General features: G+C 44.8%; 1 long non-coding RNA gene across 1 annotated transcript; it reads right to left on the bottom strand.

Annotated features, from left to right (window-relative positions):
* Window positions 1–7,788: 7,788 nt before the first annotated feature.
* Window positions 7,789–10,899, bottom strand: LOC119402700 (uncharacterized). The gene is made up of 3 exons (XR_005185885.1): window positions 10,876–10,899; window positions 10,085–10,225; window positions 7,789–7,819 (listed from the first exon to the last, which is right to left on the bottom strand). It is a non-coding gene; the product is annotated as an uncharacterized LOC119402700 (long non-coding RNA).
* Window positions 10,900–23,760: the final 12,861 nt, after the last annotated feature.

The raw sequence follows: 23,760 nt of genomic DNA, 5'->3' as shown, positions 1-23,760 counted from the left end.
TTAGAGGGTGTTCAATGGGATGTAATAGGGCTCAGTGAGGTTAGGAGGCCACAAGAGGCATATACAGTGCTGAAGAACGGACACGTCCTATGCTATCGTGGCTTAGCTGACAGAAGAGAACTAGGGGTGGGATTCCTTATTGATAAAAATATAGCTGGTAATATAGAGGAATACTATAGCATTAATGAGAGGGTGATATGTATCGTAATTAAGTTTAATAAGAGGTACAAGATGAAGGTGGTACAGGCCTACGCGCCTACATCCAGCCATGATGATCAACTGGTTGAACGCTTCTACGAAGACGTAGAATCAGCAATGAGTAAGGTAAAGACACAGTATACTGTACTGATGGGCGACTTTAATGCAAAGGTAGGCAAGAAGCAGGCTGGAGATCATGCAGTTGGGGAATATGGCATCGGTTCTAGAAACGCCAGAGGGGAGTTACTAGTAGAGTTTGCAGAACGCAATAATTTACGCATCTTGAATACCTTCTACAGAAAACGGGCTACTCGTAAGTGGACGTGGAGGAGTCCTAATGGCGAAACTAAAAATGAAATAGACTTCATAATGTGCGGCCACCCGGGCATTGTACAGGATGTGGAAGTAGTTAACAAGATCCGATGCAGTGACCATAGAATGGTAAGATCTAGAATTCAACTAGACGTGAGGAAGGAACGGCAGAAACTGATACGCAAGAAGCCGATTAATGAACTAGCTCTGAGAGGGAAAGTACAGGAATTCAGAGTTTCACTTCAGAATAGGCATGCGGCTTTAAGCGAGGAAACCGACCTTAGTGTTGACGCAATAAATGATAATCTGACTAGTATCATTAAGGAGTGTGCAGTGGAAGTCGGGGGTACAGTCGTCAGACAGAACACTGGTAAGCTATCCCAAGAGACGAAAAACCTCATTAAGAAACGTCAAGCTATGAAAGCCTCAAGTGCAACAGACAAAATAGAGCTGGCGGAGCTTTCGAAGCTAATCAATAGGCGTAAAGTAGCCGACATGAGAAAGTATAATATGGAGAGAATTGAGCATGCTCTAAAGAACGGAAGAAGCCTCAAAGCTATGAAGACAAAACTGTGCATAGGCAAAAATCAGATGTATGCATTAAGGGACAAGGAAGGAAATGTCACAAAAAATATGGATAGAATAGTTGAGGTAGCGGAAGAGTTCTACAGAGATCTGTACAGCAGCCGAGACAGTCAGGATGATAACGTAAGAAGCAGTATTAGCGCAGAGGAATCTGACATCCCACCAGTATTGACAGGAGAAGTAAAGAAAGCCCTAAAGGGAATGCAAAGAGGCAAAGCAGCTGGTGAGGATCAGGTAACATCAGACCTGTTGAAAGACGGTGGAGAGATTATGTTAGGAAAACTGGCCACCCTGTATACGAAGTGTCTCTCGAAGGGGAGGATACCAGAATCTTGGAAGAATACCAACATTATCTTGATCCATAAGAAAGGGGACGTCAAGGACCTGAAAAATTACAGGCCCATAAGCTTACTGTCCGTTGTCTAAAAGCTATTTACAAAAGTAATTGCTATCAGAATTAATACGACATTAGAGTTCATTCAACCAAGGGACCAGGCAGGATTTCGTACAGGCTTCTCAACAATAGACCATATTCATACTATCAATCAGGTGATAGAGAAATGCGCGGAATACAACCAACCCCTATACATAGCCTTCATAGATTACGAGAAGGCATTTGACTCGGTGGAGACATCAGCAGACATGCAGGTACTGCGGAATCAGGGCATCGACGAAGCCTACATAAACATAATGGAAGAAATCTACAGCGGCTCCACGGCCACTATAGTCCTCCATAAAGAAAGCGAGAGAATCCCAATAAAGAAGGGCGTACGGCAGGGAGACACGATCTCTCCAATGCTATTCACCGCGTGTTTACAGGAGGTTTTCAGGGCCCTAGATTGGGAAGAATTAGGGATAAGAGTTGATGGAGACTATCTCAGTAACCTGCGATTCGCTGATGACATTGCATTGATGAGTAACGCGGGAGACGAATTACAGCTCATGATTACTGAACTGGATACGGAAAGTAGAAGAGTAGGTCTGAAAATTAATATGCATAAAACTAAAGTAATGTGGAACAATCTTGGCAGAGAACAGCCCTTTGCGATAGGTGGAGAGACACTGGAAGTTGTAAAGGAGTACGTCTACTTAGGACAGGTAGTAACCGCGGAGCCGAACCATGAGAGTGAAATAACTAGAAGAATAAGGATGGGATGGGGCTCATTCGGCAAGCATTATCAAATCATGAATGGTAATCTACCACTATCCCTCAAGAGAAAGGTATATAACAGCTGCATCTTACCGGTACTTACCTACGGAGCAGAAACCTGGAGACTTACAAAGAGGGTTCAACTTAAATTGAGGACGACGCAGCGAGCGATGGAAAGGAAAATGATAGGTGTAACCTTAAGAGACAGGAAAAGAGCAGAGTGGGTCAGGGAACAAAGGGGGGTTAAGGACAACATAGTTGAAATCAAGAAGAAGAAATGGATATGGGCCGGGCACGTAGCACGTCGGCAGGATAACCGGTCGTCGTTAAGGGTAACTGACTGGATTCCAAGAGATGGTAAACGCGTGAGCGGGAGACAGAAAATTAGGTGGGTAGATGAGATTAAGAAGTTTGTAGGTATAACGTGGCAGCAGAAAGCACAGGACCGGGACCGGGCCCTGCAGTGGGCGTAGACAGGCTGATGATGATGATGATGATGTCTATGTGAATACGTAGCTGCTATTCTGCCACAATTTCGATTAAAATAGAGCGTCTGTATTGCTATTATTCCTGAACATCAATATTTATCGAGTACTTCTTAGCCAGCGTTAGTACGAAACTGGTTGCCTCAAAGGCGGAGAACGTGGACTGGTTGCTGCACAGTCGTGCTTTCAAGGATGACCACTGCTCCGCGTAAGGCAAACAACAGTTTCATACAGTGCGTAAATGTTGAATACGCTCCATAGCCATTCGAAGATGGCGCACCCTTGTCAACTCACACTTCGTGTCGATAGAATTCCGTCATATGAGGTCTCACGTTCATTTTTATTTTCAGCATATTAACATGTACATTGCCGGACAATGACCCGTCCCAGTGATCTTCTCACTGTCCTGCGCGTGGTAATTCAATTGTATGCCTGCAAATTTTCTAATTTCATCGCTGGGCCTATCTGCAGCCCTCGGTTACGCTTCCTCTCTGGTGGTGTCCATTCCGTCGCCCTCATTCGCGATCTTTTATTTTTTCAGCGCATTGCAGGAGCCGCCCGCGTCCATCTTGTTTTCCTCTCAGCTACAAGAATATCTACTCCCCCTGTTCGTCTATGTATTCCCTAAGATTTATTCCTACCTGGAATAGCTACGCCTACAATTTAAACAGCGTAAGCTCTTATGAGCTCACTGCAATTTATTTTGGTGGCAATTTCGTCCGCCGCCCCCGGTGTCCGTCGCAGCTATCGCGTGCAATAATCAAAAACCAGAGCTTCAGTCGAAACAGAACAGAGTGATTATAAGTGTATATCAAGTAATCTGCTAAAGCGACACACCAGTGCTTAAAGCTGCCTTGAAAAAATACCCTATAGCACCGTCACGTCGTACGAAGAGTGACGGGCTTTTATTATGGCATCAACAAGAGCATAGGTATTATACTCGAGGCGCTTCATGGAACACGTTAGCATGCTGGAAAACAAGTCCCATGTCGGGAGCCACGATTCCCAATTTTTAACCTATATCACGGAGGGGCAGCAGACGTACGTAGACCGTATTGTCAATACTTCAATATTGAGAACACGAGAGCACTTAGACATGGTTTGTGGGCTATCTGTCGAAGTTCTGCGAAATGTGGTGGCTCCTTGCTTGAGTTGCAGTACGACAGCAACGGCTGACTCTAGCTCTAGAATCGATGAATTTGACATAGTTGCAATCGGCCTGGTCGTCTCTGGTGGAAGCATCTCTCCAACGTGCTGGTCTACGACGGCATTCACGATGTTTCTAGCGTTTGAGCTCGCGGGTCGTGTATTCTGGACGTCAGAAAACAGTGGTTCTAGACGCCATGTATTCACCACAAATAACTGAACATGATAGCTCGGAAAGCACAGTTAAATTCCGCTTTATTAGATTGTAGGGAATGAACCACACTTCTTAGGTTAAAAGTCAGGTTTTTTTGTGCCAATACATGACAGGATTATGAGACATGCCATATAAGGGAAACCGCGTTAATTTTAAGCACCCGGTGTTTTTTAATCCGCACTTAAATGTAGACACACGGATGTTCTTCCATTGCACCTCGTCAAGCAGCAACCACCGGGACCTGGAATCGAACCCGCGACCACCTACGTAGCAGCGTCATACGTTCAGAGCTACCAGGTCGGATCAATAAATTTGGCTCAAGTTCTAGTGATATGCCTGCGCAATATGATTGCACAAACAGATACACTGTGTTTTTTTTTAGAAAATGAATCAGCACGTATAATAAAATTCATTAACTTCGTTGGGGCGATGACTAGGAGAAGCTTATAAATTCAGGTCGCTCAAGTGGTTTCCTAACCTCATAAAAATTGTAGATCATTTATCTATATCTATAATGGGAACTTAGGTGCAAGACGCACGAGGTTCCCATCCACGTCTCATTTTTTATACCATTGCCAAATGGCCAAGTTATTACGTTGCTACGTGTTAGAGAGCAGCTCTTAGGCGCCCATTCCTGCGTTTAGCGGCATCACCGTCGGCTGGCTTCGACGGCGTAACTGATAGAGCGAAGAAGAATGAAATATAGCGAACGCGGAGTCTGTAGATATAATGAGGCACTGGCCTGTAATCTCGCTTTTTTCCTCCGTCACGTGTTCTGGCCCCTCGGTCAGAGCTCGTGCTGATGCAGGGCTGGCACGTGCACAGCGGCTGGCTTCGGTTGTTGTAATCGAGCTGGCGGCGTCTTGCTGGGTTCGCGACGGCTGCAATGCGCAGAGTGCTGTGCGCAGCACTCGAGCGCTGTCAGCAATTTGCTTGGTTCGCGACGCCTGCAAAGCACAGAGTGGTGTGCGTAGCACTCGAGCGCTGGCAGTTTCTGTGGCAATATGTAACGAATGTTACATTGCTAACCTGCAGATAGCCACAACTTCAAGCAGAGTTGGCGTTGCCCCAACACGAAGCTGCGCCCAGGATTCGCATTAGGCAGTATGTTAACCGCCGGTGAATTTTTTTCTGGGGTCTTCCCAAAAAACAAGTGTTCTATGGCGCCTTCCACGCGAAATTTCTAACATATTAACGCTAGTGTAATTTTATGACTAGCAGACAGAGAAGGAAACCTTTTACCTTATATATGCCACCTTCGTGGCATTCCGTCCCATCCGGAGCAAATGTTTCGATAGATTTCACTTTTTTATGTAAATTCATCGTGACGAAGCAGATAAGGGAACACGGCTGTATGAGCTGTGCGAAATCAAGAAAAGAAAAAAAAATTATTGCACTGCACCATTACTGCAAATGCTTAATATTACAAATGATCGGAATGGCTTACTTCAAGCTGCTATAAAAGGCACCTACATCGACCAGACTCCATTCATTCGAACATAACTACAGTAAGTATCGCATGATATGGACACCGTGTCACAACTCTTGCATCAACAACTAATAACGACACACACACCATGGCGCTGTTTTGTTGTGAGAGACGGTGCATTGGTACTCTAGTGAGACGAAAGACAGGAAAAGTCGGAGCGGCGTTTTAGGGCTTCCATGTCGCTTACGCATATTAGCGGCCGGACAACGAAATCATAAAACCAATGCCTCTAAAATAAAACGCCAATATATTCACCTGTAAAGAAAAATGTGACTAAAATTATATTGAAAGGCTGCGACAAAAAATGGCTATGAGTTAGGCAGCATACAGGTCAAACTGACGCGCAAAAAGCGCTGCACACTAAAATGAATATGCAAGTGCGCATGGGGGAGACTATGTTGATAAAGAAAATAAATGAACCTAACCACACGCCCTCATAATGCGTTGTTGCTTACGACGAATTCGATCGTTTGAAGTGCAAGGCCAAGAATGACGAAATAGAGCATTCATCGATGAAAATGAGAAAAGATACAAGTAATAAATATGACGTGGCCCTACCGGGAGCTAAATTGAATCGCTATTAAGTGCGTTAACTGAATATGTAGCAAGATGAAGCAGCTCTGTGACGAACTTTCTGGACTGAACATGCACTGGGAAAGAAACTTATTGCACTAGAATACGCCTGCGGTATCTTTCCTACACACCCAATAGATATAATAATGCTACAGGAAGGCCTACAATGAGTCGCTAAATGCAATCAGTTTGTGCTATATATATGTATGCGCTACGTAACGATGAGTAATATACACGAAAATAATTTTTGGGCCGTTTCTATGGGCCGAAAACTTCGCTCCCTGATCGCAAGTGGTTTCATTCAGCTACGATGTATATTCGGTTGCCCTTAGTCTAGTAAAACATTTTAGCTAACCGTGCAAACATGAGTCCGCGTGTCCCTCAGTGCCAAGGCTTGCCTACGCGCTGTTGTTATCACCCTTGCCATGTAATACTCCACATGGCTGTGATATGGTTTACCTTCTCACCTCCTGGCCGCGGAGGCTACAATTTCGATGGAGGCGAAAATGTTTGAGGCCCGTGTACTTGGATTTAGGCGCACGTTAAAGAACCCCCAGGTGGTCGAAATTTCCGGAGCCCTCCACTACGGGGTCCCTCATGGTTTTAGGACGCTGAACCCCAGATATTAACCTTCTCACCTCCACTTTTCCCTCCTCGTCACTCTAACATCAGTCCTCTTTCTTGTTTCTTTCTTGTTTATTTCCTTATCCCTTTCTATGTTACCTTCCCTCTTTTCCTTCCTACTCACCCTCACATCACTCCCCCTCCCACTCACTTCTTCTTCCCAATTTTTGCATTGCTACACTGCACATGGTTATGCTGTGGCTTACCCTCTCACCTCCTCCTTTGCCTCCTCCTCACCCTGACAACAGTCCTCCTCAACTGTATTCCATTTCCCTCCCCATTCCTGGACTATACTATAAAAGGCTGTGCAATGATTTACCATCTCCCCTCCTCCTTTCTTTTGTCTTCACATCACTCCTCTTCCCCTCACTTCCCTTTTGCGTCCCCTTGCTCTACTATACCATCCATGTCTATGCTATGGTAGCAGCAGCTTGCACATACCAGCTTTGCCCTTTCCCGTCATTCTTTACTTCCTTCAACCTCGCTTTAATTTCCTACCCTTTGCTGTAATATAATATATGCATGGCTATGCTATGCAAGCAATGCGATTGGTACGTACCCGCTTTCTGTGGCATATACAAGCTTTCTGGTCACGCCAACCATCGGAACGAAAGCTTAATCAGCTCCACTGTAAAAATCAGCTTTAAACACTCCTCTCGTACCCACAATAAATTTGTTCTTAAGCATAACATTCCATTTGCAGGTTCATGCTTATGTCATACATATGTAATAATGACGTCTACTGAAATTTGCCATTGTTGAATGGGACCAATTTGCCCTCCCCTATAAATATTCTTACGCTCACTTAGTAGAAGAATACAATGTACCAATGCAGTTTACGGAAAATATGATTCATTTCTGTGCCAAAGTTATGGGTTTTGCATATTGGTGAAGCGAAGCAGAAACCTGTTTTTACCGTTGCATTCAGGAAATTCTCGTCACTCCTGACCCTGGACAAGCATGTCTCGAGTATCCGCCTCTCATCTCGATCCTGAATGGCAGTGGGGCTTCTGAGCTGAAACAAGCATCTTGCATTTCTTGAGCTACGTGAAACAAAGTGGAAAGATATGTGCGTTAAGAATTTTGAAAATTTCATGGTAGGCGCGTGGGTAAGAGATCTTTAAATATAAATTTATCGCTATAACTGTTCGTGATATACAGAAGCAAGACTTTGTGTAAGTGATACCACTAAGAACATTTTTAGTTCAATTTAATTTTTCATCCATACGTTCGTGACACTATAAACGTACTTGAGTTCCCTGGATACATTATTTATATTGGCGCACGATTTTGTTTTCTTGTCAATACGAACACAACCTACAAGACATTCCTAAGAGTATGTGGAGTCTGCTACAGTTGTGGAGTACAAAAGCTTGAAGTCAAGGCAAGAAAAAAGAATGAGAAATGTTGTAACGTCCTAAGAAAAGACGGTAAGCTTCGCGCTTAAATTTTTATTCACATGCGCCCTTGCTCCGTCTGTCCGTCTTCATAAAGTCTGCGCTGTTTTTTGCCCTATGAAGAACACGAGAGACTTATCGGGCGCTGTTCACTTTGCCTTACGACTAAATTGCCAATATTCGCCTCTCAATGGACACCTCAACCTCAAATGAGGTAACTGCACCTGTTTTAATTCTGTTCTGTTGCAAATAAAGACCCAACATATATGCAATATGTAACGCCTCAAAAACAGCGACAATCGTATCTTCGATATGTATGACAAAGGTACTGTTAAAAAATCTCGCAGGGTACCTAGGGCATCCACCTGAGACAACTCGAAGGTGATAGCCATCTTCTGCTTCGTTTGAAATGCGAAGCATTTCTTAGCGAACTTCTGGCACTTTTAGCCTTTCTATCTACTGTATATACATCTATCTATCCATCTATGTATCCGCCTACGTGTGGGTGCTCACAAGATCGCCTCATTAACTTGGCGAAGACCAAAGTTTGCATGGGAGGGTAAAAGGATTTTACGAATATGACAGTTGAGTCATGACATGAATAACTTGAAAATCATGTCGCGTAGGTCGTCAAACCCTTTCCTCCAGACACGTGTGGCACATAACCCGCTTACCACGGGTTGCGGTGTACGCGTATGCGCCACAGGTGATTGACAGTATATATCTACCCAGGAACGGCGACAACACACATTGCTAATTTACTGCGAGAGCGTTAAGAAAAACCGACTTCGTCAGCGTTGACCCGACGAATGTAAAGAATAAAAATTAGGATCCCAGCAGAAATCGAACCCGAGCATTCTGCGTGGCAGTCAACTATAATACCACAGATCCACGCCAGGTCTGGAGACTGGCTTGGAAGGACAGCTTACGAAGGCGTAATGTCGGTGCAACTTCAAGTGTGATTGTGGTGCTGGTTATCTAATTTTACAAAAAATCAATAAACAATACATACGAACTCCTACGATACAGCCGTGATATCAGATTAACGTCTGTGGTTCCAGTATTGGCTCCGCTTTTGTAGCAGGCTAATAAGCATTGCGTTTGTATTCCTGCGATTCAGCAAGCCATATCGAAGCATTGTTCGACCCCGGAGGAACACATTGCCAAAATTTACGTATGATATTCACATGACTGAACCATAAGGTGCACTTAGTTTCGATAATACCGGCGTATGTACTCTAGCGTGAGTGCTAACGTTACATCACACCATAAGTTGCCCTTTAAACGCCAGTAAAATACGGCATAGAAGTACTCGCTGACTGCTTCGCATCAAAGTGATTCCCACATTGCGTGGCGATCTGTCGATTTTTTTTTTCTTTTTAGTCGATGTATTGATGCTCCTCCGCCCCCCTCCGAAAGTTTTGTGTACCTAACGTGGTTTTGTACTGACTCCAGGAGCGAAGGCACTGCAAGATTTCTGCACCTAACGTGGTTTTGATCGACCCATCTTTGACCAAGCGATAAAGTAATGTGATTACGTCATGATTACGCTAAAGTCATGTCACAACGTTTGACGATCTGTGACGTCGTCATGACGTCATATGGCGATCTCATTATGTGATGTTTTTTTTTTTTCTTCGCTCTTCTTGACGCAAACGCCACGAGACTGCAGTCGACAACGATGGCCACTTTTCGCTTTTGATGAGGCATCTAAGGCATCTAAAGCTATGGCTCTTGTTTTGAATTGAGGAAAGAGACATGCACCGTCATCCTCGACACGTGGTGCTGCTGTTATGGGAATAAATCACGCTATATATGACGTACCGTGGTTATCAAGGTGTCCGCAAGGTACACATGCTGTATTCTTGTGTTTGTGTTTCTTGTACGCGGATTACTGATAAGGGAACTTACGACAGGAAATTCATGATGGCTGACGCGCTGCAGTCAGAGAACGCGGACTTCGTTTGCATGGCTGAGTTTCGATGCATTATAAATCCGTCATTGGGTTCGCAACCCTTGGAAGACCCTTCGCCATCATGTGGAGAACCTAAGCTGAAATACAACATTATAATTAATATCACTGATGGTTTCAGGTCTTAAATGTATAATGCGTCACCATAAGCAGACAGAAAGTCTTTAGAAATGTGGTCATACTAATCTATCGGCGAAATGGAGTTCTGCTGAGGTATTTCGAAAAATACAATAAAATGCTCTAAAGAATGGGAACTTTGAGACAGTCAAAAACGTCTTAATTTTAGATACGAACTAATGATCAAAGTAGCCAGTGAAACATTTTTCAATTTCACTCATTCCGCTACATCTTAACAAGTGAGGATTATTAAAACACGACTGGAACATTGCGTGCTTGAAAGATCTCGAAAGCTCAAAACTGTCATTTCTGCGATTTGAGCATGATTTTACAGAAGAAATCTATGCAGAATTCTCGGAAAAGAACTTCCTAAGGTAGGAAAATACTCGCTAGAGCTTCATATGTGAAGTGTCGTGAATTCTCGCCTATATTTGCTCTACAATGTACAGCTGTACACGCTTGCACGATATTATAAAAAAATATTTGCATGGGTGTATGTATAGTAAAATTCATCAAGTAAACATCCCAGGGAACTGCATGCTGCAAACATTCCAACTCGCCAGCCTAAAAATAATAAACAGCATTTATATTTAGCTTTGCTGATTGAACTTACGCATGTCCAAGCTCGTGAGTCGCCGTGTGGGCGCCGGAAAGAAGTGAAACTGAGTCCGACACAAGGGCAACGTTTTTTCTTGTTGTACAAGCTGCCTTTATGCTAGTGGTTCCTGTTTGGGAGAATATGGGGTGTCTTTTAAAAACGCAGAAACGTGTAAGTATTGAATTTGTGTTAATTATCAATTCGCACAACATGAAATAGGCTTAATTTACCTCTATTTATGGCATTAGCACAAATTGTGCAGCACGATAAAGTATAGGGATAGTTGGTTTACATTGTCTTTACAGCATGACATACTTTGCTTTGATACGCCGAATGCTTGAGGCAATTGGAAAAGGGCATATTTGCTTCGGCCGTTTCCTGTTATCCATTGTAAATTCCCAGACGTACATTTCACTAGCGCAGCTGGACCCTTAATACTGGATAGAAGCCTCTCCCGCCCTTTCTTTAATCAGCTTTGTGTGCTCCTCCCCTTGCGTATGAAATATTTCCTTGCAGTGAGGTTCTTTTGTCGCATTTGGATAAAGACTAAGACAATCTTACGCCTTATCTTTTCTTCTAAAGACCTGCCAGTTCACCTCAATATACCAAGAGCGCTTGTTTTGGATCTGTTTGTGGAATGTGTATATGAAGTAAAAAATAATGGAATCGTTCATAATATATCGTTACTGTTAGGCAGTTTTTTAAAATGTTCTAGAACAGCAGAGGCACTTTTGCAAGGATAAATACGCTTATCCAAGCAAAGAATCGCCCTCGAGAGAATCCCCTACATTCTGCTCGACACGCTTCTACATTACAGATGTTGTCAAAGCTGGTTGTCTAGCGAAAAAAACAACATAACTCCAATACGCTTGTGCATGACGACTACATCCTAGGCTTCGTTCAAGCAGCATCAGATGGGCTAGACCATCTCGAGTTATGTACATGCATTTAGCGGCAATACTACTTTTCTTGGGGTTAAAGTAACATTAACATAATCTGAACTTTCTTAGTGTTAGTTCAAGTTACTGCATGAGCAATTATCACCTTTTAATTAACATATTCGCAGGATAGATTGTCACTTTAATATATCATGCCATTATATAAAAGATAACACTGTAGAATTACGTAAATGCATCCAGCGCCCATTGCAACTTCGTGCTGTCAGGCTAACCTTAGAAGATGCACCATTACTTCGTCCATGATTGCAGGCTCCGTTGTGCTGCAGTGCAAGTTCTTTTGAACGCATGTTAGGCGCGGTAAATGTACAACTAAGGGTTGATTAACAGCTCTTTTTTTAAGGACATGGATGAGCACTGATTATTTAAATGAGACAATGCCTCCAAAAATTCTACAATGTTCAAACGTTCATATGTACATTTATCAACCAGGAAGCGGTGCCACAATTTCCGCTAATGTAGCCGCATATGTAAATACTACTCCGCTGTGCTTGGGACAACACCGCCATCAGAACAACCACGGCAGTTCTTATGGTAAATCTACAACATGATATTTTCCAAAAGAGTACATAACGCAGATCTCATATTTGTATTGTAAGCAAGGAAACCATACCCAATGCGCGTACTTTCTTTTGACCAGAACGATTGCAGAACATATCTCTCCTGGAATAAAATGACAAGATATCAGTTAGGTGAAAGCGGGGCTAAATGCGACGATAGTTTGCATATAGTGAAAAAATTTTTTTTTTTCATAGCGAAAGCCGTTATGAGATCAGAACAGCCCATTTTCGTAGCGTACACTCTTATTCAAGTCCCGTATAACGTCCGGCACATAAGCGGCCCATTTTTATTCCACCACAAGGTACTCCATATAAGCGGCCCTTCAATCGCCATTAAGCGTGACAAATTCTGCGGTGACGGGCTGGGCCCGCTATATGCGGCCGCGAGCGGACGCAACGCTTATATGGAGCCCGGGTTCGTTGATGCGAAAATTTCTCGAGCGGACGCAACGCTTATACAGGGCCCGCTATTTTATGCGGGAAATTGAGATCGGCGCCGCGGCGAGAAGCGAGAGAGCGCCGAGCGAGCGTGGTCAAGGCTCCAAGTCCACGTTGACGCCGTGTAGTGTTTCCTGTGTTGGCACCGGATGCGGCCGGTGAATTCGAGATACAGCCAATAATACAGCCAGCGCCTCCCTGACCGTGGCAATCGTATCTGATTTCGTGCGAAGCACGTGCGTTGGAAACGCAGCGGCCGTGCCGAATTACGTCAGTCGCCTCTGCTGCCTCGTTCGCCTCGCACCGTTTTTGTTTTTTGCAGACGTGCCTTTGTTTCTGTTTACTCGTGAATACGCAAAATTATCACGCAAACAACGCCCGCGACGTCTACAAACTCAACGTGCGAAGGAAGTTTTCACCTTTGATCGCGTTCTCTCCCTGCTCACGCTGCTGACTTATCCCTCCTACAGTTCTCTCTCCCATGCGCGTCGAGCGGTGTCCGTCTCTTTTGCGCCTGCTCCTTGCATGGTCTCTCTGTTTTCGTTGAGAATTCGGTCCCGCGATCGTCTTGGCGTGCTTCAACGTTTCGGCAGTGCCGGTCACTCCCTGCTGCGTGGGATGTACACCTCGAACGACGTCAAAGGCATTCAGAGAGGAGCGTGCAGTTATGATGGCACGTGTGAGTGCAAAGTGTGTCAGTGCGATGTGAGTGTGAGTGCATCAGATTGCTCGCGTGCAACCGCCAGCCAGGGGAACCCGGCGTGCCACATCAAGTTGCCTGGTGCTCCTACTGCGGGCACTGCCCCGTGAACCATGCACGACTGGGTGAGTTTATTTCGATGCTCCCAATCTTGTGTTGTGCTGTTAGAAACAAAGCACCGCTCCTAACGACTCTCTATAGATCTGTGAAAGGCGCATCGGAAGAGCCTCTTGCTCGGACATCTTCTTAGAAATGCATGAAGGTCGCAAATTGTCAGAAAGCGAAACACTGTTGCTCACTATTATGTGGTTCGCGAATCAAGAACGATATCGAGCAGCATCTGCAATTGTGCACCTGAAGCGGATATATCTCTCATATATTGCTCAAAAACGGAATCAGTATTGTACTTGCGTGACTATCGTAAAGCGTTCATAAACAATGTAACTATTTATCTGCGTTTAGGTACTGCAACAGATATAACTTAGATATTTGTTTCTGGTGGAGAGCTGATAAATTACAATTAAGTCTATAGCTAGCTCATTCCATTGAAGAATTTTCTTTCGCACGACAATTTTGTCACAATTATGCAGCAATTTCCGGCGCAGCATATGAAATTAAAAAAAAAAAAAGCTATTCTATGTCTGGCCAGACGACCAATACATATGTTTGTCATGACCACGTTGAAAGGAGATATTCAGGGTAATTTTACGCCCAATTATGCTGTATGCAAATACAAAATACTTTTGAATACAAAAATGTTTTTCTGCAAAAGAGATTTAATTTTAATGAAAGAAAGACAATATTCAATAAGCAGGTGGTTGCACCACTCTCAGACGTGTGCATTGACAGCCGAAAGGACCTGCAAAGTTGTGATATTAGTCTATATACAACAGCACCATTCACTGCATGCATCTGTGTACACAAAGTGGGCCCTTTGAGTCTGCCAAAGTACTCTGACATTGACTTTGAATGTAATTTGTATCATTCACTCAACGAAATATTATATGTCAAATTTCATTATTAGAACATCCATGTAGATTGAAGTTTGTTTCCTTGGTGCTGCAAAGAATATTGATACTAGCCTATGCATAGCCACCTTACATGATGAGTGGGAACTGCTATGTATCCTAATGCGGACATGGCCTTTAGTTTTTCATTGTGGACTCTGTTGCCATGTCCACCTTGTTTGTAGCAGAGTTCCTTTTCTGCCATTGAATAGGGTCCAGTCAATTCCTTTGTTTAAAATAGTTTAAGATAGTTCAAGTACATCTGTATGCACAAAGGCGTACACACATAAGCAATCATGTAAGTCAATGTAGGCAATCCATTCGGGCCTTTTTGATTGTCCTGTGGTTCTACCATTTCGCAACAGAAACAGAAACCAGGTATTTCCAGGTTTGCCCTGTGAGCGTGACACTACAGCACTCAAGTTTAGTGCAAAAGGACATGCCCAACACACATGCCATCTGTCACCACCTATGATATGTCATCACTGAGAGGTGGCTACAGCCTACTATTGAAGCAAGCCAAGGCTCTGCTTTCCATAACTTATGGTCTCAGTACACTCATTTGGCTGCTGCTTTTACCCATTTTCATGGAACAGATATATGATATGAACATTGCGTGCGAAACACAAAGAAACGCTTGCTTATACACTTGTGAGATCTGACATTGTACGTGTGGCTGCTTTGAATGCATTAGCAAAATTTCAAGCAGTGGCACCAATAGCTGCGTATCGGGGTGGCTGAAACTTATTTATTTACTGTGGCATAAACCACGCCCATAACAATGTCAATTTATGCACGGTTTTGCATCTAAAGCTTGCAATATTTTAGTGCTGGCATTCATCCATCCACTGCCTCTGAATTGTTAGCTTTTTGTATGAAGATGTGCTGGGCAGAACATAAAACATATATTAGTTTTTATTACTTTTTTCCAGTATCTTGCAGACGTCCATGGGTTGCCAGGGCCCATGATTGTTTGGAGCTCGGCAACAAAGCTTATTTTTTGTGCTGAGGACGAGCGTGTTACCCTGAAAGGTGACTGCACGCTTGAAAAGACAGTTTTCTTGTGTTTGACCGTACATTACTTAAATGATGTTACCTACCCGTCTGCATTCGCCCAAACATTGGGACTAATTCAAAGTTTGCTGCACAAAGAAGAGAGTTTTCCATGTTGCTGGGCAAGCAGTAAACTGCTGGAGATTCTCGACAAGCTCAAGGACAACGCCTAATTTATGTTCTTTTTTGTGCAGTTTTATTTCGTTTGTGTGTTTCTTGTTACATTGTTAGGCTGGGTAGATAAGGCTGCTGGCTAGCTGAATTTTCACAAACTTTAGAGACACTTAAGTTTGCTTTATGTTCATGCACTTTTCAATGCTCTTTCTTTTGAGGATACATAAAATATGGTGTAACCCTCCTCGCCCCGAAAAAAATTGCTGGCTACGCCCCTGTTATGGAACCTAAGGGAGGTTGACTGGGACACGTAAAGCTCAACATTTATGGGTGTGCAATTTGTGTGAAAGCGTGCTTTTTATTTGCAGCTGTTACTTGCAATTATGACACGTATTGAGTATAAGAATTGTTCCTATATATGTACTATTTAGTATTATACGTTTACATGTCGCGTCCCGTGATCCGAATCAAGCAGGATGCTACTGACTGCACATTTTTAAGACAGGCGATTATTTATTCCTAAAAGCCAAGATTACTGCCCGAGTTTAGCCACTTTCAGCATTTTGCTAGTTTATACATTAAAGCGTCGTTAAGCTCAAAGCATACTCGACTGGATCACGTGGAGTGAAGTAATACTGACCCTTGTCGCCCAGATCACATCTCGTAGCCAAAGAAACAATCACTTTCACTCGTCGACATTGGGTGGAATACGAAAACAACCTTCAACCTGCCACGTTCCCAAACACAGGGTCTCCACCAGATCGCTCTTCGGCGCTGATATGCGGTCAACTGAGACATGTTGTAGAGCTTAACATTCATGAACCTTCAAAGTGCAAAACAAGTGCATATTTAATTTGAGGTTGTTATTTAGATTTCACAGCACCCATTAAATATTAGAATGTTTCAAGTTAATTTTTGGATTATTCAGTATAATTGTTCACATGATCCTTCTGAATCCTTCAGGCCACTTCTGACTTTTGAAGAAATAGCATGGTTTTATCCTTGAAAGCTGGATCATATTGTGACTTCATTCAATTTCAAGCATTGCTAGCTTCTTTTGATGCGACGCTTGGCAGGAAACAAATGTTCTAACGGGTGATGCAAGCGATTTAATGCGTGGTCTTTCCGCGCCAGTCATGCACTATACGTTTCATCGTTTGTGGAAGCCAAGGGGAGCATCACTTCCAACTGTCAACAACGAACGAACCACGAGAACGAACAACCTCAGACCCGCCGTCCTCCCCAGCATGACAATTCCACGGCATCGCTCGTCGGCGCCGTCAGCCTCGAGCTCGGGTGGCTGCATTCTTTTTCTGCGAAGGCTCGTTGTTCTTTCGACTCAACAACAACGACGTTTCCATATCGTCTATACTATATTCGAGGAGAAATGAGCGCGCCCGTTCTGAAAGCTGGTCCGTCGCCCCGTACGCGCTGCACTAAACCAAACCCATCGGTTGCGCGAATAAGCGATTATGTGTTTTAATCCGATTCCCTGAGATGAACCTCAGCACAATACTGTCCGCATAAACGCACCGACATCAACGCGATGCTCGCGAAGGACGTGGGAGACTACTTCGCCGAGTGGAGATGAGATCAGCTGACTTCCACCGCCTGTACTGCGTCAAACATCGCAGAATACTTTTCTTTGGCGGCTGGTTGCACGTCAGGGCACGTTTGGCTGCTGTATGATGCCGGCAAATGGAAATGCACTCGGAAACGCGTCGTTTATGGTTCACCTCTGTCTCCGTGCGGGATGCGCAAGCCGTCGGACGAGAAACGTAATTCCACACACAAACTGACTGTGACTGCCCGCGAGGGTTCGCTTAAGGTCGTGCACACGTATACACGCGCATTATACGCGAACGATGCCTGTCATATATGCAAAATTATAGCGTTGTAGCCGATCGTAAAATCGTCCAAGATAACGTGAAGTGCATATATAAAGCCGCGAAAGTCCACCCAGGTCGTGTGGTGCGGTGGCGTAGTGGTTACAGTGTCTGCTTGTCACGCGGTTGGCCTGGGTTCAAATCCCCGTGGTCGAGTGTGTCTGTGTTGATACATGGTTTGTGACTCTCTGTGCAGTGTTCTTGTGATGTGTAAATGCATATTCATGAGTTGGAAGGCTGAAAAGAACAAAAGAAAAAAAAAAGAGGAACACTGCACGATCAACTACAATGTAGAAGAATTTCTTTTTTTTTCTAAAAATTTGTGAAAAGTAACGCATATATTTCGACCGCATATTGAGCCGTATATAAGCCGGACAGATTTGACCTGAAATACCGCTTAACCAAATCGACGGTATGCGTTACTTTAAGCGGTCACTTTTAAACGGCCTTCTGGCAACGAGATGGCCTCGCATATGGAAGAGCCGCATAAACTTAGGCCGTATAAGAAAGAGCCGCTTAGCCAGAGGCCGCATAAAGAGGGGCCGCATGAAAGAGCCGTATAAGTAGGCCGTTTAGAGAGCCATTTATAAGCGTCGAAAATTTGACCTACTTTCCGCCTTATATGCGTTGTTTTAAGCGGTCGTTTGCTAAGAGTGTAGTTATCCGCCATCGCCGAAGCCGGTGTATGCAACCTTTAGCGCGCACAATCAGAAAAGAATATATCCTGGACCGAGCGGCATTTGAACCGAGATCCTCAGCTTGACAATCGAGTATCCTACTACAGAGCCACGCCGGTGCTTCAATCTCATTCGCAATAGTAACCTATACAGGCGTTATGGCGGGCAAGGAATCGCATTAATAGATGTGCTATAGCGCGGTAGAAGAGCAAAATAACAACCATGCATCACACAATGCGAATTGGGTAACGAGGGGGTGGTATAAAGCTACCCGTCTAAATAAAGTGTTCAGGCATGATTCTTCATCGTCATCAGTGAGAGCATCAAAAAAGTGCGCGTAATATTTTATAGATGCGTATTGGGTACTTCGAATGACCAGAGAATTATCAATAATGGCATATTGGCTATCTCCCTACTTTGCTAAAATATGATAGTTTATAGAGTAATGGGTACCTTGTAAATGTACTTGTAGTACACATGCAAGGTACTCAATTTGCGAGGGATCGGTTGCGAAGCATAATAACAAAGTAGGTAACCTTGCACCTGACGGTTTTCATGTCCTTCATTGCAAAAGATGTAAGTGCAAGCCTAGATTTAAGGACATGGCCATCGTGAGTAGAAGTAGGTGCGAGATGACGTCGTTGGTAATGAAGGCCAGGAGAATTTCAAGGTTTGGTGACGCATGTGTGAGTAGTCCATCAGTGTTGTTGTCAAATAAAAAATTCAATTACGCGTGTTCGCGATAGAGTGTTTGTGGTTAGGCAACTAGGATAAATGCGTTTGAACGTGGTGAATGATATTGTGTTGCCATTACGGTAATTTACGCCCGTAGTTTACAGTTCATAGTTGTCAGATCTTTGCGCACGTGACGTATGACGTCGTGAGAGTATATATACTAGCGGGATCAGCGAGTAATAAAACAGTTGTTCAAAGTTAGCGCTGTATGGTGTCGAATAAGTCTTTCGTTTGTGCTTGTCCTTTGCCTGCGCTACCATCAATTATCGTACTTGTAGCAATCACCGAAAGGCAGTCTTCAACGGGCTCTAGAATGGCCGGTATTACAGCTTTTGCTCCGAATGTTATGTGTGTTGTGTGCAGGCCTGGCGTTTCCTGAATTTCGTTCGGTACTGCAAAACAACACAACAGGAACTTTCTTCAGAGTACAATGCACCCTTAGATAATTATGGCCATGCTGCCGCTGTTCGGAAGTTTCAGAAAAAGGGAATTAAGAAATGTTGCAAATGTCTCATTCTACCCCAGTCTGTGGGACGAAATGATTCTCAGCGAGGAAAGGCGCAGACTGCCAGAAACGCACCCCAATCTGACCAGGTAACAACAGACCACCCTGCGTCGAGCGCAGCCGGGATCGCATGCGCATCCCGTACTGATCAACCGCATGTACCCTGCGGAACACGATACGCTCTGTCCGTTTTGCAAAATAGAAAAAGGCACCCTGCCACACATCTTGGCAGAGTGCACAGAACTCAAGACCCCCTCCCCCCTCCTTCCTTACCCCCAACACCCCCAATCCCGAGAGCGATGGGAGACCTTGTTATCCAGCCCCGCCCTACCGACTCAGCTCGCACTAACGGACAGCAGAGCCATATATACCATTCGGGAGAGTTTGGCGATTGTTTCATCTCGCCGCTCTCCGAGCTCCGCCCCAGCGCCGCCCTCTTCTCGTGACGTAAACCCTCTCTCCTCGCCGGCGGCGGCGGCCGGCAGTGGCGACAGCGCGGCGCCGAGTCCGGCGCAGCCGCGACGGAGAGACGCCGGCGCGCCGCATTTACACGATCGCTGAGGAGCGCGCGCAGGTTACGAAGCTCTTGTGCGAAGCCGCGCATATTCATGGCGACTGCTCCTCGCATTCAAGCGTGAATTTGTTGCGTGCGATGGGCTGCTGTTGCGCGGTTGGCTGTTCAAACATAAGCGCGCAGGGTTTCCGCCTTTTTAGGCTTCCGAAGGAAAAGAAGCGACGACGCTTTTGGATCAGAAACATCAGACGCTCACTTGTGTTGGCGCCGAAGCCTCGGAGACTCCAGTCAATTCACGCGTTTCATGAGGCGTCTAAGGCGTTCGCCCTAAAATCAATGTTTTAATGACCATGACACTCAACAGCGCGAATTCTGCTTGCATGAACACACTGTTGAAAGCGCGAGCATGGGAGATCCGATTTCTGGCTGTAGTGATCTTGCGCACTCGTTGGTACACCGCTCCCGAAGCAAATAAAGAAGTCAGTATTATATATATAGTACACTCAACAGTTCTAAACTCCAACTTCGGAGCGAGCATGATCGCTGGGTCAAAATACTTCTCACGAGATCACTGTGCAGAGAAGCGCCAGTCGCACCGTACTAAACATCTTCAGCTTCAGAAACATTACCAAGCGTCGTTATTATTGAACTCAACCTTAAAAAAATTAATCAAGAAAAAGCCGGCAGATCCCACGCAATGTGGGAATCAATGTAATGCGAAGCAGCCAGCAAAGATCTGCATTAATCGTCTTGTTTGTCATTGAGGCAAACAAAGTCATTCATGTCGTGACATCTAGGTCACTATATATCGCAAGTTTGTCATGAATGCCTGCATGTACAGTCTGGTATAGGCCATGCTAATGAAGCGTACATTCTAGTGTATATATATATATATATATATATATATATATATGTACATACACGAGGCGTGATAATCGACACGCACTCCTGTCATGCCATACTGATTTTGGTAATTTTGGTGTATCTCTAGTTAACAAAACGGCCGCGAGCGCACCAGGAGCGTGGCGTCTAAATCATGCCCTACATGACATGCGCCTCATGATTGTCACATTAAATCCTGTTATTTATGTTCGTCATACAGTCACGTCGCGCAATACCAATTTTGGTGTATATCAAGCTAGCGAAACGGCCGCCAGCGCACCATCAGCGTGGCACTTAAGTCATCTTATACATGACACGTGTGTCATGATTTTCTTATTAACTCCCGTTATTTATGTTCGTCGCACAGTCATGTCGCGCAATACCAATTTTGGTGTATATCAAGCTAGCGAAACGTCGGCCAGCGCACCATGAGCGTGGCACGTAAGTCGTGCTGTACATGACATGCGTGTCATGATTTTCGTATTAACTCCCGTTATTTATGTTCGTCGCACAGTCATGTCGCGCAATACCAATTTTGGTGTATATCAAGCTAGCGAAACGTCGGCCAGCGCACCATGAGCGTGGCACGTAAGTCGTGCTCTACATGACATGCGTGTCATGATTTTCATAGGAACTCCTGTTATTTATGTTCGCCACACACTCTTGTCAAGCCATGCCAATTTTGGTATACATCAAATCAACGAAACGGCCGCAAGAGCACCAAGACTGTGGCATGTAAATCATGCTGTACATGACATGCATATCATGATTTTCATATTATGACCAGTCATTTATGTTTGTCATACAGTCACGTTATGCCATACCACTTTTGGTATACACCCCAAGAACGAAACGGCCAGGAGAGCAGAAATTCGTTGGCGGCTAGATAGATAAACAGATAGATACGCTCAAAGTCGCCGAAGTTCGCTAGGAAATGCTTGGCATTTAAAAAAAAACCAAGATAGACGCAAACCCACAGGTCCTCATAGCTCGAAAAGTCACCGATGGTCACGATACTCCCTCATGCGAATTCTGAGCGCAGCTTTGTGTTGAGGCAACGCGAACTGTGTTTGAATTTCTGGCTATCCGCATTGGAACATTCGTTACATATTGCCACAGAAACTGCCAGTGCTCGAGTGCTACGCACGCCACTCTGTGCATTGCATGCGTCATCGACATCCCCGTCACGACAAGCGAGACAGTAGCAGCGCACCCACCAGCCCTGCATGCGCACGAGCTCCGACCGAAGTGCGAGCACGCATGACGGAGGAAGAAAGCGATGTTAGAGGCCAGAGCTCGTGATATCGACAGAATCCACGTTCGCTGTCTTTCGTCCTCGTTCGCTCTATCGGTTACGCCGACAACGCCAACGGCGATGCCGAACAACGCAGGAACAGACGCCTTAGAGCTACGCTCTAAGCACAGCACGTATCGTAGAACGTTGTGGACTCGAATCGGCGTGCACAACTCAGTTCCACGATGATTTGGACACGTCTAATTCATTCCATATTCTTCATTAAATTTGTATAACAATGTCCTTGCACAATTTCGATTTCGCAATTTGTTTAGGAACGCTAGATTTCACGAATGAACAGCGCGTACGTAGCCTCAGCCGTGCGCCCGCCGCGCAGAAAGACTATATATGGCGGACGCCGCCGGAGCGGAGGCGTGGCGGTGACGTGAACAGCGTCATCGCCGCGGCGCGACGTCACTGCCCCGCCCATTCGCCAGACTCTCCCCATCGACGGCTCTGACGGACAGGGGCCAGGAGCTGCTGGGAACATATCGGTCCCGTAACTACGAAACCACCCCGTCTGGAGCCTGCGTGCACCACCAATATAGTTTAGGCTCAATAAAATTGATTATTCATCATTCATGAAAGAGAAGAAGTCGTGTAAAAATGTTAAGTATTGCAGGAGAAGCATCTGAATACTCCGTGAGCCCCCGCGCAGCCTTCACGAATTCGCTATTTATACACCGCGCATTGAATCGAACAGATTTTGGCATTGTGGCGCTCCACAACAATCAAGAAAAAAATCACGCCACATCCACGAAGTGAATGATGATGACTGGGCGAAGCTCCGGAGGTAAACTGGTGAACCGTCAATCCCCGTAAGTTTTGCCCACTCGATCATCATACGAAGACCTGACACACAAACGCGGGGGTCCTCATATATGACTTTAAGCTCAGCGGAACGTTTGTTGTCGGCGTTGCCGTTTTGCCTTTCGAGGGCGAGAGCGCGTTCCGATCGTTTTCATCCATGGCAGAGAGAGAATGTGTGGCCCGGAACGCGCTTATACTTCGTGGTCATCAACGTCATCGTCATCGTTATCACCTGTAGTGGGTACACTCCACTGTACTGGAACGCGCCTATTCTTCATGGTCATCAGTCGTCATCGTCACGGAACGCGCTTATACTTCATGGTCATCAGTGTCATCGTCATCGTTATCACGTGTAGTGGGTACATTCCACTATACTGGAACGCGGTTATTCTTCATGGTCATCAGTCGTCATCGTCATCTTTATCACATGGAGTGCATACATCCCACTCTGCGTGGCTACCTACTACTACATACTACAAAGGAGGGACAGGCCCACACCCTGAGGATCTTCGCACCTAAAGCAAATATTGTGAGGCAACGTTTAGAACCCTCAAGACTATTTTTATTGTCTCTAGCATGAGCCCCACAGCACAAACTCAAGCGATGATGATGAGTATGTACATATTTTAGAATTGAATAAAAAAGAAAACTTTATTCAATCATCATTCAGCTACAGAGTACAGCGTACTGTACATTGATCACACATGTAAGATAAGAGAAGCGTTGGCAAAAAGGAAATATAATGCCTGACAAAGTGCCGTAACTCGTG

The sequence above is a fragment of the Rhipicephalus sanguineus genome, chromosome 8, assembly GCF_013339695.2.
Source record: "Rhipicephalus sanguineus isolate Rsan-2018 chromosome 8, BIME_Rsan_1.4, whole genome shotgun sequence".
NCBI classification, from domain to species: domain Eukaryota; kingdom Metazoa; phylum Arthropoda; class Arachnida; order Ixodida; family Ixodidae; genus Rhipicephalus; species Rhipicephalus sanguineus.
Note: the sequence above shows the minus strand (reverse complement) of the source record. Positions and strands in the feature narration are given on the sequence as shown.